This window comes from Argiope bruennichi, chromosome 7 (assembly GCF_947563725.1).
Source record: "Argiope bruennichi chromosome 7, qqArgBrue1.1, whole genome shotgun sequence".
Lineage (NCBI taxonomy): Eukaryota > Metazoa > Arthropoda > Arachnida > Araneae > Araneidae > Argiope > Argiope bruennichi.
Window position 1 is genome coordinate 79122526 of NC_079157.1, and position 20099 is coordinate 79142624.

A 20099-nucleotide genomic window follows, 5' to 3' on the forward strand; every position below is an offset into this window, starting at 1 on the left:
AAAAAAAAACACTTCATCATACTTAGGCAATGGTTCTTAAACTACTACATGGTGAAATTCATAGAGATTTTTTTTTTTTTTAAAAATGCAAGTTTTATGAATTCCAACATCACAAAATGGCTATCTATATTTGATTTATGATTCTAATTTAAACACAATATTTTGTTCACCTTTTCTTTCCTATTACACAAAGTAATGAAAAAAGTCAAAATATTTAAATACAATATTTTTTAGTTATTTAGCTCTAATAGTTTTATATAATACTAGTTACTTCAGGTGACCAGCTGATTTGCCAGTGATTATGATTATATTTGTTTTCAGATAAATTGTGTAACTATAAACTCAAAATCATGTTTCCACCAAAATGTGTCAATTTAAGCAAAGTTATTTTAATTATCTTACTAAAATTCTGCTCATAAAGCATATGAACTTTTCTAATGAAGGCAGTGCCAAAACATCATAGTGCCATTAAAAATATAAATATCAGATTATCTATTGTTTAAATTTTGTGATATTGTAAATTCACTTTTTTATTAACTTCTAAACTACACATATATTAAACAAAATCCTTCTCCTTTAGCTTTCAACAATGAAATCTATTGTTGGAAATTAAGTAGAATTTTTTTAACTTGACAAAATTTAGGAAAAATCGCATGATTATCGTATGGTTATATATACAAGCTATCCCTGAATTCATGGGCCAAACTTTAAAGGTAAGTAAAATACATACAAAGAAGCATTTTTTGTATAGCAATATGGGGCCGGAAATGAAAAGTGTAGGAGGAAAAAGTAAGTACAAACAAGGCAGAAAAAATGCAGTATCCATAAGGCTCCAATCGACTCTAATGAGGACCTCATTGAAAAATCTTCAGTTGCTGCTGCAACTGTTTGTGAAATACTAGGCATTCTCGAAAGTGTATGCCAACTGCTTGCTAAATGCTATCACGTCTATATTGATGTCGGAACATTTGTGCACTTATTGTAATGTTATGTAAGTAAAAAGCTTTCATTTCATTTCTTCAACATTCTTGTTTCTTCCACCAAAACTTTTCATTTCTGCCCCCACATTGCTATATAAAAAATGCTTCTTTGTAAATATTTTTTATACTTTTACGGTTTGGCCCAGGAATTCAAGGACACCCTATAAATATAAACATACAAAAGGATGAACATTTTTGATCTACCAAAATAAGCAAATATTTTCCACAACAATAAAGTTTATAATATTTCACTTACAATCTTTATAATCAATATTTTATTTAATAAAGCTTTCTTTTGTAACTGTACATATGAATATTTCAAATGTATTTGATTTCAAATATTCTACACTGAATAAATTACTAATAAATAATTTAAATAAATTATTTCACTGAATAAATTATTTAAAATATTTACACTGACAAGATAATTCTACACTGAAGAAAATAATTCTTTAAGTATCACTCTGAACTTTTGCACAGTGTAATATTAAATACACATTTGATAAAAGTATTCTGGTAGAAATGATGCATCAATAAGATGAATATAAACATTGAATTTTATAATTTGCACCAGAGATATCCTTATAACTAGAATAATATGAGTAACAGTAAACGAGTAAGATTTTAGTCCTTGAATTACTACTTTTAAGAAAGAAAAATTATAATACATTTAGTAAATGCAAATTTTAATTTACTTTATATACATATGTATATATACAGGCAAGTAAATATTTTTTTAATTATAAATACAATGACAATAAAACTTTTAAAGAATAAAAAGAAGAATTTTTCTATTAACATGACAAGCAAAATGCAGAAATCTTAGAAACCAAACATGTATTTTATGTCAATTTTACAAATGAAGATGGCTCAATTTATATATGACTGCAACAATAAAATATAAAATCAGTTATTCATGATCACTTTAAGTTTTTTTGTTTGTTTGTTTAATTTATCCATATAGGTTGATAATTAATTCAAAAGGATTCCATACCAGTTTTATTCCAACTTCCTCAGGGAAGGCTTTTCTATAAGGCATTGCATGTCCCAATCTTTCTACATACCCCCCCCCCCCCGTAAATGAATGTATGCTCCTTCTGATAAATTCTTTGCCATGAAGATTGGAATGACTATGAGTTTCCATTTAAAAGTCAGTTAGTACTTTGGTTCAGTATTTATGCTGAGTAACAGCTTCTGTTAAATTAATAAAAAAGATCTACACAATGTAACAGGCATTTACTTCTAATAATAAAAAAATATATGGCAAGGAAAATGAAAAACACTGAAAAATAACAATAAATTCTAAATTTAATCCCAATTAAAGAAAATTATCTTGAAAATACACTCTTGCAAATTTAAGGAAATCCTAGATTTTTAAATCCAATCTTTAGGTCAAAAAGAAAAAAAAAAAATAATAAATCTGTCTTTTGTCATTTACCTTTAACCTCAAAGTACAACCAACTATTACTAATACAAAAATTTCAACTCTTATCTATAAAAATTAGAATAATTTTTTAAAATTTTAGATATTTCAAAAATAATAATTAAAAAACCCATTAAAATACTAATGCAATTTTGAAGAGGGAAGATAAAATCAGTAAATAAATTCCTGCACATAAAAATCTCAACATATTAAAGTTATTCTTTCCATCTCATTAATTATAATATTTGAATACAATTCATGCTGAGCATACAGAAAGAATTAAGACAATCCATCATAGTACAGTTAAATAACTCTGATTTAAATTGAATTTGAAATAAATTTGACAAGGATTGCAGGTAAAATTAAAGGATCTGCTAAAAGTTTGCAATATATTGACTGCTTAAGTTATTTCTAATTATAGCTTGTACTTCACTTACAAAACTCATCCATAAAATCATTTACTCACATAAGTATTTTTGGAAAGAAAAAAAAAATATTTTACATAAAATATTCATATAATATAAATGTATTAATCTCATTGCAAATACTTTTTTGGAATACATTTTTTCCTGCGTGTATTATAAATGGGGGTATCTTTATTTGTATGAATTATAGAAGGTTTTTCAATTTTCTGAATAACAGGTGTCTTTTCACATTTATCTACTACATCCAGTTTTTGAATTTTCTGAACAACAGGTGTCTTTCCACATTTATCAACTACATCCAGTTTTTCAATTTTCTGAACAACAGGTGTCTTTTCACATTTATCAACTACATCCAGTTTTTCAATTTTCTGAACAACAGGTGTGTTTTCACATTCATCAACTACTTCCAGCTTTTCAATTATTTGAATAACAGGAATTTTTCCAACACTATTATCTGCAAAAGACTTATCACTTTCTGGCGATGAAAAAGTCTCAACATTTTCTGGTGATATGAAAGCTTTTTTAATTCTATGAACCTTAGAATAATGTCTATTTAAACCTAGCAATAAATGAAATGTTTTGCTACAAAATTTGCATTCATAAGGTTTATCATTAGTATGCACATTATAATGATCCTCTAAATGATGTTTACGTTTAAAAATTTTGTTACAAAATCTACAAGTTCTTTCTGAATTTTGATGTGTATAGTAATGTCTACGTAGATATCTCTTATTGCGAAACGAAGCACTACAGATCTCACAAACATAAGGTTTTTCATTTGAGTGACTTAAATAATGCTCACTCAAAGAAGATTTCACTTGATATGATTTACCACATATTTCACATGAAAATGGCTTTTCTTTAGTATGAGTGAGTTCATGTCGAAGTAAAATAGATTTCTTTAGAAATGCCTTTTTACAAACAGAACATATATGTTTCTTTTCCATTATGTGAGTATGGCGATGTGCAAGTAAACTGCCTTCTTTTACAAATGATTTTTCACATATATTGCACACATAGGGTTTCACAACTGAATGCAAGAGATAATGAATATTTAGATCACTCCTAAGACGAAAAAATTTGTAGCAAACATCACACACATGGTATTTTTTCTTCCAACTGAAAATTTTTTGAGGACTAACTTTCGTGTTTGATAATGATTTGAAGATATCCTGAACTTTAACATAACATGGTTTCACTATCACAGAATCATAGTTTGTTATGTTGAGGTTCTCTTCTAGTAGTGATTTATCACTAATCTCAGAAGCATATGATCTGACTTGCTTATAGTCATGTTTTAAAACATTTGATTTTTCTGGTGATGATATCATATCATTTGTAACAGAATAATCTGAATCTGTTTGATTATCATCATATGCCATAGAATCGAAATCCATTTCTAATGATGATGATGATCTACTAAATGTGTTAGAGGCATCAGATTCCATTTTTGATGAAGATGATCTACTAATCATAGTAGAAGCAGGGCATTCCAAACCTATTGTATCATGTTTTGAAGAACCAGATTCTACTTCCGGTAATGGCAAATAAAATGACTGAAATTTCTCTTCAGTTGATGGTGATTTATCACAGACATTAAGGGTACTTTTCTTGATTTCATAATTTTGCAATACTTTAGACACAAGATCTGCAGAGGGTTTATTTATATCATTAGCAATATTAGAAGCTACCTCTGTAATTTTTTGTTTTGCATCTGAATTTTCTGTGATTATTGCATCTGAATTTTCTGTGATTAATATTTCTTTAGGTGTATCAAATGTTAGCTTAGAGATTTTTTCACTTACTACATCTGAGTTTGATTCTAACAATCGTTTTTCAGATACATTAAAAGTCAGTTCTCTTACTCCATCTGAATTTATTTCTGACAATTTATTTTTAAGTATATCAGAAGCTATCTCTATGATTTCTTGCCTGGGGGCATTCGAATGTGTCACTGATAATGATTTTTCACACGCTGTATCCGCTCCAGACAATGAAGCTTCACAAGCACTATTTGTAGTTGATTCTGCTTCTACAATTACTAATCTTGGTAAATCAAACTGATTTTCAAATGCTGCTTCCTTATTATCAACAGAATCCTCTTGCTCAAGATCATCCGAGCTTATGTCTGAAAAAGTTTCAAGTGGTTCGCAGTCTAAAGAAATTTTTTCTTCTGCGGAACAACAATGTTCAAGTAAAGATGACAGTGAAGAAAAGCTTTCGTTGCAATAAAAACAAACAATAAAACTATCACTATCGATGTCTTGGCAACAATTTCGTGTAGTTGCACTCATTATTTACAGTAAAAATTGGACTTAAATATGTCTTGAGTTAGTTTGAAGATTATTTGCATGTGATTTGAAACACACACTTTCCTGAAAAAACTAATATAATTAGATTGAAATATTTTGTAAAATAATTTACACATGTGCAATTTTGGAGCCACAGGGAAATCATTTTCTAATTCCACAGCCCGTATTAATGGAATATTGAGCAGACTAGTTTTCTATTCAGGAAAAGTGTTTTGTTTCTTTCAAGATTCTTGTATCAGCCACCGTAAAGAACGTTATGATTTCACGATTACGAACGTAAACAATGACCAACGTTCAAGAGAGACCACCCGTTCAAAGATCCGAACCTAGAAAGAAGCTGAAATGTCAATCAGATTCGAACTCGACCAGAATTGGTAAACTATCGTCCAAATCCAACACTCCTTGATATTTAGGCCAAATTCAAAACATCAAAAAAATTAGACAAATCTATACATCACAAAAAAAAAAAAGAAACACAATCATATGAAACAGTTAAAAAAACTCAAATTTTCGACAAACACAGATATTGGATTTGGATTTTATTGCAGGGTTGCCAGATCTAAATCATAGGCTGAAGCCAAATTGTAGAAGAAAAAAGCCCCCCCCCCCCAAAAAAAGCCAAATATTTTATAAAACAACAAAAAAAGAGCCAAACAATATATAAAATAACAAAAAGAAGGCAAAATAATATGTTGAAATTTTTAATATGTAAAACCGTATAAAAAGCATTTTATCACATTTATTACATAAACAGTTTGTGGGATGTTTTAGTGGAGAAGGTTGCAAATTGGGATAGTTAAGTTACATCCACACATAAAGAATGAGCGACGACTTTTTTATATAAAAATAAACATCTTTTAATTTTTAACGCTAACACATCGACAGACAACATATTTTGTGAAAGACCGGAAATTGATCTTTTTAATTCTCACAGCTTGCGCGCTTTATCGACAGGTGCAGTAGCAACAGGTTTAAGTTGATCCATCAAGGTCCGTAAATTTATTAGGAACTCATGAGGCTCGACGTTAATTGAAGGGGATTCAAAAAATTCTGATGGTAGTTTAAGGGTTGAGCCATAAACTAGTTCGGCCGATGTGCACTGTAGATCTTCTTTTAATGCGGTTCGGAGTCCGAGCAAAACCAAAGGAATTGATTCGGTCCATTTCGTAGATGCATGACATCGGAGGCTTTGTTTAAGAGATCGATGGAATAGCTCGACTATTCCATTGCTTTTTGGGTGGTATGGGGTCGTTCGGATCTTTTGGACACCCAAGAGTTTGCTGAGCAAAGAAAACAAGTTGCTTTGGAATTGTCGTCCTTGATCTGTCGTGATTATTGAAGGCAAACCGAAGCGTGAGATCCAATGAGTTATGAATGCACGCGCAACAGTTTCAGCAGAAATATCAGGAATGGGAATTGCCTCAGGCCATCGTGTGAAACGATCTATGCAGGTAAGTAGGTATCCGCAATTGTTTGAAGGTGGAAGAGGTCCTACGAGATCTAGATGAACATGATCGAATCTGGCTGCAGGTAATTGAGAAGATTTAAGAGGACTATTGGTGTGTCTAGCTATTTTAGATTTTTGGCAATCTAGACATGAACGGGTGAAATTTGAAATGTCCTTTTGCATGGACGGCCAAAAGAATCTCTCTGAAATCAAATGTTTAGTGGCACGGATACCTGGGTGGGAAATATTGTGCAAAGATAGAAAAACTTTCTTTCGGAAAATTTCTGGGACGTAAGGTCTAATTTTGTTTTGCTTGACATCACAGTAAAGTTTAGATGAATTGCGGTCGGTTGAGAGAGGTTTTAAACAAAGTGACAGTTCATTCTTTGCCAAAATAGTCTGAAGTTCTTCATCAGATGCTTGTGCTTCCGCCATGGCAGAAAAGTCTATTTTTGGTAACTGTATTTCATTAATACGAGATAAGGTATCAGCTACAACGTTTTTTGAGCCCGATACGTGCCTGATGTCGGTGCTGAATTGTGCAATGAAATCAAGGTATCTTAGTTGTCTTGGAGAAGAAGAGTCAGATTTTTTGGTGAAAGCAAAAGTAAGAGGTCGATGATCTGTAAATATTATGAAATTTTGACCTTCCAACAAGTGTCGAAAATGTTTGATAGTTGCATATATCGCCAAAAGTTCCCTATCATACGTACTGTATTTACGTTCTGAGGGCGTAAGTTTTCGGGAATAAAATGCTAGAGGTTGTTGACCATTAGACGTAGTTGTATGGAGGACAGATCCGATGGCTGAGTCTGAAGCATCAACCATGATAGATAATTGCTGGTTAGGTGAATGGAAGTTCAAAGTAGCTGCATTTGCAATATCAGATTTGCATTTTTCGAAAGCTTCTGTAGTGAGGTCAGTCCAAGGAACAAGTCGCTTATCATTCTTTTTAGAGTTTTTTAAAAGTTCGTGTAGGCTAGCTTGAGTCTGAGCGGCATGAGGCAAAAATCGACGGTAAAAATTGAGCATGGCCAAGAAACGCTTTAGCTCAGATATATTTTGAGATTTGGGAAAATCAGAAATGGCTTGAACTTTTTCCGGTAAAGGTTTCACGCCTTCAGATGTAATTAGACAACCTAGAAACTTTACCGATTGCTTCCCAAGGACGCATTTTGAAGGGTTTAGTTTCAATCCGTGCTGAGATAATCGTTCAAATACTGTTTTTAAATGTTGTTTGTGCTGTTCTACATTATTTGATGCAATCAGTATGTCATCAAAATAAGGAATGCAGAAATCTAAATTTGACAAAACTTGATGTATATAACGTTGAAAGGTTTGTCCCGCGTTTCTTAAACCAAAGGGCATATAAACATATTCAAAAAGACCAAATGGGGTTGTGATTGCTGTTTTTGGAATGTCCGCTGGGTTAATAGGAATTTGATGATAAGCTCGGATCAAATCCAGGGTGGAGAAAATGGTTTTATTGAAAAACATTTGAGTGCAATCTTGAATATGAGGAACTGGGTATCTATCAGGAACGGTAATTGAATTTAAACGACGGTAGTCGCCACACGGTCTCCATTCTCCATTAGACTTTTTCACCATGTGTAGAGGACTTGCCCATGGGCTACTAGAAGGACGGATAATACCTTGAGACATTAAAAATTCAAATTCCTGACGTGCAATTTTTAGCAACTCGGGAGATAAGCGACGAGGTCTCGAAAATACTGGTTGACCAGTTGTTTCAATAAAGTGATGTATTTTAGTTGATACTTTGCTTTTTGTTGGTTGAGATGGATTAGTGAGGTCTTGGAATTGCGATAAAATGTCATAGAATTCTGAATCACCAAGCAAAATGGATATACCAGAAGTTAATGAATCTGTGTTTGTATATTTGCCTTGAGTGGTTAATTTAGTTATGCCATCAATCAAACAACCACTTTTAACATCAACCAAAAGATTATAGTGTTTTAAAAAATCAACACCTATAATTGGTTGGTTCACATTTGCAATTATGAAAGACCAAGTAAAATTTCGCCGTAAATTTAAGTCTAGCGTAAGGCGTTTTTTACCAAAAGTAGCTATTTTTGTGCCATTAGCAGCTAAGAGGAGTAATTCATTAGGGGAATCAGCTTTAGGAGCATAATTGTTTGGTAAAACAGATACGTCTGCGCCTGTATCCACTAAAAATTTCCATTTACTAACTTTATCGGCCAGCATAATTCTATTAATTTTGCGATCGTGGCCAAGGCCAGTGGACGATCGCCGATTTAGTTTCCCGAATTCTTGAAAGAGCAAGGCAAACTACATTTTTTTGCTTTTGTGCCAAAATTTGTATGATAAAAGCAAATGCCATCAGCAGGTTCTTTATATTTTTTTAAGCGATCACGAGAGCAACTACGACTGTTTTTAAAAGGTCGATTTCTATTTCTGCTTTGAGAGCGTGATTGGCGCATTGTTGTAGTAAGCTCGCCAACTAAAGTCGTCAAATGGGCGACTTGTTTTTCAAGTTGGGCTATTTGATTATTCGAAGATTGAGGAGAAACGGAATTAATGTTTGAATGGCCAGCCAAATCATTTATTTTATCTGCAACTGATGCTAAACCAGCTAAATCTTCATTCAAAGCAGTTAAAATAGTTTGTGTGCTGTTTGGCAGTCTTCCGAGCCAAAGAGATTTTAAGAGTGGCTCGCCAACAGTATCGCCCGCCAATGTTTTCATACGAGCTAATAACTGAGATGGTCGTTGGTCGCCAAGTTCTAGGCCTTGTAGCAGCGTACGTATTTTCGAAGCTTCACTTTCAGAATGCAACTCAATTAAACGTTTTTTTAATGTTGGATATTTATCAGTATCAGGAGGTTTCAATATTATATCGCTTACACAATTCAAAATATCAGAATCAACGGCAGAAATAACATGATTAAATTTTGTATCGTCAGCAGTAATTCCCGCCAAGGCGAATTGCGCCTCAAGTTGAACAAACCATAATGCAGGGTTAGCTTTCCAGAAAGGCAGAAGTTTGACGCCAACACGAGAAACTGTTGCGTCGTTGTTGGCGGAATTTGGAGTATCTCCTGGCATGTTTTATTCAAGAAATCAAAGGCACGTTATAAATATAATTTCACAAAACTGCTTTGAAATACGAAAATACAAATAATATACTGATAATCAGAGAAAATAATATGAAAATGCTAATCCAAATTATATAACAGAAGTTCCGATGGAAATTATTTAGGCTGTGAAAATAGAAACAATATTCAACGATACGCTTACCGCCATTAGGAAGAAATGCGCTATGGCGCCATTTAATGCATAAAGAAAACTGGGAAAGTTATCCTTTCACTTTTCGAGTCACCAAATGTGGGATGTTTTAGTGGAGAAGGTTGCAAATTGGGATAGTTAAGTTACATCCACACATAAAGAATGAGCGACGACTTTTTTTATATAAAAATAAACATCTTTTAATTTTTAACGCTAACACATCGACAGACAACAGATTTTGTGAAAGACCGGAAATTGATCTTTTTAATTCGCACAGCTTGCGCGCTTGATCGTAGATAACTGCTTCGTACTTCCGGTGCGCAGTTAGGAAAATAGTTTTTCGAATACAGTCATTTTGATGGAAGCAGGATCGCCACAAGTTCATCATCTGATAAATTTTCCTCTTCACTGGTGCTAGAAGTTGAGGGATTTGTGGCATATAGGGCATCAGATCTAAAGTTTTTGATCATTGCATCAGATGGCAGAAAGTCCTTACAACATTTATTTGATAATAAGAATTCCGTTCTTATTCTAATAATAGCTTCCAAAAGAGAGAGTTTCATTCTATTTCTTGCCTTTGTCTTCACACAGGTTAGAAGAGAGAACACCCTTTCTACAGTGGCATTACTAATTGGTGTTATCAAGCAATTTAGAGCAAAATGTGAAAGTTCCTTAAAGTGAGGATGCTGCAGCACACCCTGCCAAAATTGCTCACTATCAAGGGGTAATTCTTTGTTGAAAACTTCTTCTCGCCAGTCAACAAAAGGTAGTTTTCGATATTGATCTTCAATTACTGATAGTTTTTCTCCTGTCAAGTGTTGAAATGGTAGTTCGGAAAATGTTGCTCTTGTTACTTGGTTCAAAACTACAGACGGGCTAAGTTTAGAGAGGTCTTTGAAAAGAGTCCTTACTGAAAGAAGTCTTTTCTCAACTTGCATGAGGGCTTCATCAAGCACAGCGAGACATCTTTCTTTTACAGCAAAGATTTCTAGTTTGTATTCTGGTTGGTTGTGATGTTGTTGTAGGACTGAATTACATTCAGTAATAAGTTTAGCTCCAAAATCAACATTATTTATATCTTTTCTGTGGTTGTTTACATTATAAATTCTGCTTCGAAGACTTCTATAATGCAAAAATAGTTCATCATTTAATTCTTGCGGATCAGCTTTGTTTTTTTGAAATAGGCTATTTAACCTCTCGAATTCTTGTACTAGGGGTGTGGCAAAATGGAAATATAACTGATTCCTATGATCGACCAACATTTCTCTTATCATTCTCAATTTATATTTTGTATCAAATTTGGTTTCAGCTTCTTCTGCTGAAATGAAATATACTTTCAGTTCCACCCAGTTCATAAGAATATTTAACATAACTTTGCCACGCACAAGCCAGCGAGTTGGAGAGAGCTTTTTGAATGGAAGGGGTGCCTGAACAGTTTCCTGTGAATCTGAAGTTGTATTCATAACTTGAAACAAGTCTTTATAGGCTTCTCTTCGAATACTGCGGTGGCTAAACCAACTGGGAATTTCCACAAGCAGAAATCCAATATTAGAAGGCAGCTTTGAAACTGCATGTTGTATGCATAAAGCCAGAGAATGGCAAATACACCTAAGTTGTACGCAATAGGGGGAAACTGTTTTTAATTTTGACCATACAGAATTATTGCATCTCACCATGTTTGCTGCACCATCTGACGCAAATCCAATGCAGTTTTCTAACGTCTGACCACAACTCTTAATTTCTTCATTGATAACATTAAAAATGTTTTCCCCGGTGGCTTCTTGTACAGGAATCAGACCCAATAGCTGTGTTGAAATTTCTTTTCTTCTGTCGCTCCAAAATCTCACCAAAATACACAAGTATTTTTGGACTGAGATATTTATCGACTCATCGATAATTAAGGCATATTTTTTCTCTTGAAGGTCTTTAATCAGATCAGATTTCAATGCTGGTGAAATGACGTTTTTAATCAAGGAGATGCACTTTGTTCTATGTAATTTTAATTCTCCAACTGGACTTCCAATACCATGTTGAACAATGATTTCTCCTAAATGGTCGATAGTCCTTATAGCACTGTGGCACGTCGATGATACAGCAATTTTCAAATGGGCTATTTTTACAGCCTCATCCACTTTGCGATTAGATGTTGAAGTTTTTACAACAGAAATAGTTTTCTGCGTGTTCGCTGGCGTATTTTTCTTATGCTTATCAGATGATTTGTGATGAGATAAATTGGATAATTTCGGCAAAATATTGCATCGACATAATTTACAATATGCATTCTCCGAACCATCACTTACTTTTTTTAACCACACAAAATTCTTCTCCCAACTCTCATTATATTTTCGGTTACTCTCGTAAATAGCTTTCCACTTTTTGGACGACATAATAAATAAAATAATAATCACACGTGGTCAGCAGATGAGCAGATCAGCAGAAGTAAATTCACGTTATCATAAGCGCGCGCAAAGCAGCAATGATCGAAAAGTTCGAAGAAGACAAAGCTCCACGAAAGAACAGAAATAGTCGCTTCTCTTCATTTCTTTCAGATCTCATTGCTCATGGTATATTAGCTGATTGCTGATTGACCGACAAGAAATAAAAACCATGGAGACATAATTTATGAAGAAAACCATTGAGTGACAAAACACACTCTAACTAAAAAAATGTTTAAAATACTTCTAAATGACTGAAAAAAGCTAAAAAGCCAATCAATTTCTTTGAAGCCAAACACGTTTGAAAAAAGCCAGATTTTTGAGATTTGGCTTAAAATAAGCCAAACTGGCAACCCTGTTTTATTGGCACAATAGCCGTGATATTAACTGTATTTATTTACCAAACTATATTTATTTTAGGATTAAAAATATTATTTCAGCTTTAAAAAACAATGTAAAAATATGAAAAAGACATAGATTACTTAAATATGGGGATAGAAACCTACTGATTTCAAAAAAGCAAAAAGATCAGCATGTGGTATTCTATCAAGTGAAGTTGTTAAAATGTGAAATGTGAAGTTGTTAAAATGATATAAATGTTGAGAACTAAAATTTGGACATTCACTGAGAATATGGTAAACAGACATGATGCAATTGCATTGAGAGCCCATTGGTGCCTCTTCTCCAAAAAGTAGATAGCGATGGGGGAATCTATTATGACCTTTCCTCAAACGGGTTAAGATAGTGTCTGCTTTTCTAATTGGAAGACATGGCCAAGGTTGAACAGGTTTGAGACGCGTTAGGAGAGAACCTGGGACCTTTAGGTTAGTAGTCCAGTAACTTAACAATTATACCAAAACGATCGTTCGGGTAGAAGAGTTGTTACTGGCTTATATGCGATTCACCACAGTACTCTCCCTCCAGTGAAGTCGAAGGTGAGACGAACGATATTGCGTTGAGTGGTGATGTATTGAGTAGTAGCTGTTGTCTTAATGGGCCGTACCCTTATTTGAGTAGCGCCAAGTGTGTCTGGCGACTTAGGGTTGCTGCGTCACGTGAGTCTGACGACTTTGGTTGCGGGTAGATGGCGCCACAACAGCTGTATGAAGGTTGAAGGTTCAGCGTCCGAGGTCACCAATGAAGCGGTATAGGACGCGCTAAGATAGAACCTGGGTCCTTTAGGTTAGTAGTCCAGTAACTTAACAATTATACCAAAACGATCGTTCGGGTAGAAGAGTTGTTACTGGCTTATATGCGATTCACCACAAGGTTCAACACGAGGTTTAACACTATGAAGTTTGTTTTCTGTTAACAGATCCCATTGAATCTGCCATTTTGAGAGGTAGAGTAAAGTTATGTGTTTTTTTAAATCACTCATAGGGATACTAATATTTGTTGTAGAAGTAGCCGATTTGGCGGCACTGTCCGCCTTCTCGTTGCCCCCAATACCTACATGAGAAGGCACCCAACATAATAAAATAGTAAATTCACGAGAGGAAAGTCTATTAAATAGGTTTAAAATCTTAAAGACCAAAGGATGATTTTTAGAATGAAGACAAGATGAGTTTAGAGACTGTAAAACACTTAATGAATCGGTGTAAATTATACATTTATCTTGTAGACTGTCAGATATTTTTTCTCGGGCAAATAGAACAGCAGTTATCTCCGCTGTGAAAACTGAACATGAAGGATTGATTTTAAACGAAAAGACCGTTTTGAAAAACCACAGCAAATGAGACACTATCAGATGTTTTTGATCCATCTGTGTATATTGCAATATAATCATTATAGTTATGCCTATGTTCATAAAAAATTTGTCTATAAATAGAATCTGAAGTGTCAGATTTGGTAAACCCTTCGAATGGATTTAAGTATTGTATATTGAGAATTGTCCATGGAGGAAAAAATATTGTCCAGTTGGTGTGTTGCATGCAGGTGAAGTAGATTTAGGTCCTTGAGAATGTTATGAATTCTAGTAAAATATATAGGTATAAAAAAATTTCGTGCTTCTTGTATTCGAGTTAAGAATGGGCGGAGTTTAAAATTATGAAAAGGATGTTGTGCATTTGATTTAGTTCTAAAATAATAGTGCAGAGAGAGCATTTCTCCCCTAAATTCAAGAGAAGTCTCAAAGCAATCAACATATAGGCTCTGAACTGGAGAGATTCTAAAGGCTCCTGAACACAGTCTGAGAGCATTATGGCGAACAGGGTCTAATTTCTGTAAAACTGTTTTTCTGGATGACCCGTAAATAACACAACCATAATCGAGCTTGGATAGAAGAGAGCTTTGTATATTTTAAGCATGGATGGTCGATCTGCTCCCCAAGCCGTAGCTGACAAAACTCTTATTATGTTTAATGCTTTTTCACATTTTTTACGCAATATATTTATTTGAGGGAGAAAAGTAAACTTCTTATCAAAGGTAATGCCTAGAAATTTAACTTCATTTTTGAATGGTAAAATTAATTTATTTAGTTTTATTTCAGGATCAAGGTGTAGATTTATTTTTCGACAAAAGTGGATACTAGTAGTTTTTGAGACCGAAATGGTAAAAATATTGGCATTGCACCATTGTGTTATATTATTTACAGCAGTCTGCAACTGTCTCTCTCTATAAAATTCATGTGCATCCCTGCACAGGAGATGTACAGGTGTGTTCTCTATACATGAATTTTCATCGGAACCGTCATTGCAGTAACTGGTAATTAGGTCCTCACTGTCACCATCAGATAGATCTTCATATTCTGTGATAAGATGAAACAGTTTCAACTGAGAAGCGTGAGCGGTAGGTGTATAATTAGGTTGTCTTTTTCTTCCTTGTCCAACTGTGCGTAGGTCAGTAGCTTGATAAGTATCCGATGGTAATACCGTGATGATTGTTAAAGGACCTCTGCACTCAGCGTGAGTTTTAGAATTCGGTAATAAAGTTTGTTCAGGCAGTCGTCTTGCAACCACAACATCACCTATATTGTAATTTTGTGCTCTACATAGATGTTTATCATAATTCTTTTTCATCTTTTCTTGCGCAACCCTAATATTTTCCTGGGCATCTCTTAGCGATTCGGTCAGCTTTACGTACTCATTGGACGTTGGTAGCAGATATTGAGGAAAATATCCCAATTTTACTGGTGTGTATCCATACAAAATTTCAAAAGGAGGTTTCCCAGTCGACTTACTCGGGGACCAGTTAATGCATCGTTGTACTTCTGGCAATATATTATCCCAATATTTGTGAGATTCTGTTTTAACATTGGATGATATCATTGGAATGAGTATTCGATTAATGCTTTCAACTTGTCCATTAGCTTGCGGTCTTTGACTAGAATTTAATGTATGCTTGATTCCAAACTGTTTGCAATAGTCTTCAAATAAATATGACGAGAAACAACTTCCTCTGTCTGTAACAATACGTCTTGGACAACCAAAGTCATTTGTAAATTCGTCTAGGTACTTTAAAACGTTTTTAGTTAAACAGCTAAGACATGGACGAAGACGTAAAACTTTAGTCATATTGTCGATAAAAACTAACAGTTCCTTATTCCTAGACGTACTTATTACAAAAGGAAAAAGAAAATACATGTGAATAACTTCAAATGGCCGACTTCCAGGTGATATAGAATTCAATTTGCCTTGGCTTTTTCCCCCTGGTACTTTTGAATATGCACATACAACACACTGTCTAATATGTTGCTTAATGTAGCTTGTCATACGGGGAAACCAAAATTGTTTACGTATCATTTGAACTACTTTTTCCATTCCAAAATGACCAGCGAAGTCGTGGAAGCAAACTGCAAGGTACTTTCGCATTGATTTAAGCATTATAAACAGTTTTCGCATATTTTGCAAATCGGCAGATTCATGATGGATGCGATAAAGTATTCCATCTATGAGATCAAAGCTTTCAGCCAACTGCTTTTCTTCTCGGGTTCTTATTTTCTGTGGCTTTTTTAAGGAAGATATAATTTTTTGTAGATCCATATCTTGAGCTTGTATAAGAACCCTTCTTCTTCAGTAGAGATGTAAAATACTTTAGGTTGACTAGTTAGTTCTACAGGACTCGTAACTTCTATTTCATCTAATGGTGTGCATGTTCTCTCTTCCAGTAATGGAATTCCAGTAATCGTAAATGTTTCAGTAATTTTTTAGAAAAATTCTTCGAAAAAAGAAATCGGTAAGCGATTTGCCAACAAAAGCAAACAAACAAAATCGTGAGAGCATTTCTAATTCACTTTATTCACATTTGATGAAATTTCTGATAATTTTGAATATGCTTAAAAGGTTTTAAAATGTTTACATGAATATTACATTACATTTTCTAAAAAAACTTATCTAAATTTAATTATGTAAGTAAACAAACTCCTGCTGCAAAAATAACAACTGCTATAATGCTAAACTTAGATGGAAGTGAATAAATTTCTTAAAGATTTATTTAAAAAGTGAAATCTTTACTAACTACTGAAAATTGAATTTTCTTATTGACTTATAATCTATACTTATAATAAAGCTCAATGTGTGTGTGTGTGTGTGTGTTGGCGCTCTACAGGTCAGGTCATTTGACATACAGCTATCAAATTTGGTACATGTATACCTTAGAGGTCGGGAATGTGCACCTGGGGTCCCTTTTTTTGAAATTTTAATTAGAATTTTAATTATTAGTTAAAAACTAACTTTCCCGCCAAAAAAATCTTCCATTTTCCCCACCGCCAACTTTTTCGCCAAAAATATCTTCCATTTTCCCCACCGCCAACTTTCAGTTATTTTTTCTCCCAACAGAATTGAGGCTAGGGTTAACATTTTTCGGCGGATTATTTCAAACGATTCTGTTTATTTTCTTAATGTTTTATGCATTTAAAATTAAACATTGTTAATTAATCCATGTTTCACATTCATTCTGAAGTACTTTTGAATTAAAATAACAAAGAATAAAGGAAATTAAAAATGTCTAATCTGCATAGCGTTACCCCAACTGGCGTAGAAAAATTCATGCACTTGCGTTAACGTAACTGGCGAAGAAAATTCACGCATGCGCATTGTTTTCTGACTGTTGACATGGCAACCAACGGATGATTTAAATTATTTTTAGGTTAGTTGCATGCTTTTTTAAGTAAATTGTATTTATGTTAGTTATATATTTTTTGTATATGCTTATAGTTTTAAGTACATCGTTTTTTAAGTAGTTTTTTTTAACCTGTTTTCAATGATTTAAATTATTTTTAGGTTAATTGGATGCTTTTGTAATTAAATTGTATTTATGTTAGTTATATACTTTTTTGTATATGCTTATAGTTTTAAGTACATCGTTTTTTAAGTATTTTTTTAAACCTGTTTTCGACCGATTATTTTAAACGATTCATTTTATTTTTTTAGTGTTTGATGCATTTAAAATTAAACATTGTTAATGAATCGATCTGTTCATGATGAATCTGAGAAATTTTTGTTGACAAATTCTTGAGATATTACATATATTAAGAAAGATATTCTTTAGTGCCCATAAAGTCTAAACGCTCAGTGACTCTATTATCAGTAATCATAGTATTAAAAAAATGCTTTGTTTCAGTAAAAAATATTATTATATTAATTGCAGATTAATTATTTACACTTTAATTTAAAGCATAATTTCTACGAGGGGTAACAGAAAATTAGAGAGATACATATCAGGCTATGACTGAAGGCCCTTATAATATTATGAGTGAATTATATGACTATCAAAATTTGAAGTTTTAAAATATTTTGCCGAAGAATCTATTAAAGTTGGAATTGCGTAAAATATTTAATGGTACGACCGGTGTTTAACCTCCTGCTTGGAGCAATTTTTAAAAATCGCCAATAACGACCTTGCGAAATATTCAAAAGCAAAGGAGCAGATGTTCTATTATTGTGCATAATAAAGATTGCCAGCTTTGGAGCGTTATCGCAACTTGGCGAAGAAGGGGGTTAAACTCCGGTTCAACCTATTTAATTATTAAAATTTAAACGAACATTAAGATTGGCGAACCGGCTGGTCGCCAAAGGCGGCTAGTATATATATATAATTGATGTATTTTATTAAACGTGCTCTTAATTTGATAAATTGAATGCTATATATAAGAAATATATATATATTTATTTAAGTTTTGAAAACACATGTCATTTAGTTAAGTATAAAAACCATTAATTAACGTCAAATAATTTTTGCATTTGATTTTTAGTTTTTGGCATTATAATAAAATGCATTATGAGGTTTTACTTTTTTATTATGAACCTTAAAGTTTTCTTTATCTTTTAGTAATTTATGTTATTCAGTTATTGCTGGGTAATCATGTCTAATAACAAAAGAGCAAAATGGATGGCTCCAGAAAGCATTATTACTAGTTTTCTAATTACATTTGCAGATTTGTGATGGATTCAAAGTGAATTTATATCAAACAACTTTTCTATTGTTATAAATGAAATGTCAATAGTTTATTGTATTTAAACTGAAATTGACTTTCATCATAATATCATGTTATACCATTGTGCACCTCAGTGATTTCTGTTTTAATAAATACAGGTATTTTCATTGAAAATCAATTTCCATATCAGCATTTATTATATAATTTTTATTCCCAACTTCATTGCTACATGCATGTCTCACTTTTTTTTCTATTTTTTTAACATATCAATTTTGAATTATAAAATTCTGTAAAAGCATAAAAGTGTTTCTTCTAACTCATCTTTATATCCTATTTAACTTCTCTCTCTCTCTCTCTCTCTCTCTCTCTCTATATATATATATATATATATCATGACCTTATGTTACAAATCTGTAATTTTGCTACTCGGCCATGAATAGTGTCATCGTGAGAAAGACCGTTGTAAGATCTGTGCTGAGCAGCTGCCGCGTAAATGACCTGAGAGTTTGGCGACGAATTTGGCGAGTTTGGCGACTAAATGGATAATACCGGAAAGTTCGAGAACTTTCACGATCCATCCACTAAGACCCGAGATACAGCCTGGTACGCCCTGATTGGTCTGAAGATTCTAGCCCCGCCTCCCGGAACTATAAAAGACAGGCAATCTGAATCTGCAGGGAAGTTATGTGTTTTGTCAAAAATTGCGTGGATCGTCAGCAGTTGTGTGTGAGAGGAGTCGGAGTCGCCGACAAGTAAAGAAACTGAGAGGATTAGACAGCAAGCAAGAAAGCTGCTGAACTAGCAATTAAATGTGCTGCGTCATTACGATTTATTGGCGGTATTTGCAGTAGAGAAAAATGTTGTAACATTTGGTGTCAGAAGTGGGGTTATTTGGATTTTCCTGCGTATGCCTTGAAACAGAGGAATGGATGAAAAATTTGCAGAGCTACTTGCCATGATGGCAGAGATAAAGAAAGGACCAGAGGAATTGAAAGCCGGATATGAGAAAATGAAGAATGAATTAAAGAAAGAAATTTTAGAAGATAAAAATAACAAAACCGAAGACGTCCATGATATCACAGAAGAAATTGAAGCAAACAGCGAGAGCCAAGTGGAAGAAAAGACTGAAGATCGAATGGAGACTGGTGTCACCGAAATGGAGTTTAGCCATCCGGAGGATGAACCGAAGTTCAATGAGGAGATGCACGAACAGGGAGACTGTCAAATATCTGCAGGGCTGAAACAGGCTTCTCCGAACGAGTCCCCTGAAGTGGAATCGAAGGTGCAAACACTTGGGGATGGAGAAGATGAACTCTGTTTGGACGGGTCTGTTAGTGGCGACCCGTGCTCGATGCCTATGAATGCAGGTGTTAAAGAGACCCTGTTTGGACTGGATTCATCCCGAAAGTCGAGGGGACAACCTCTTAGCAAGCCTCTTAGT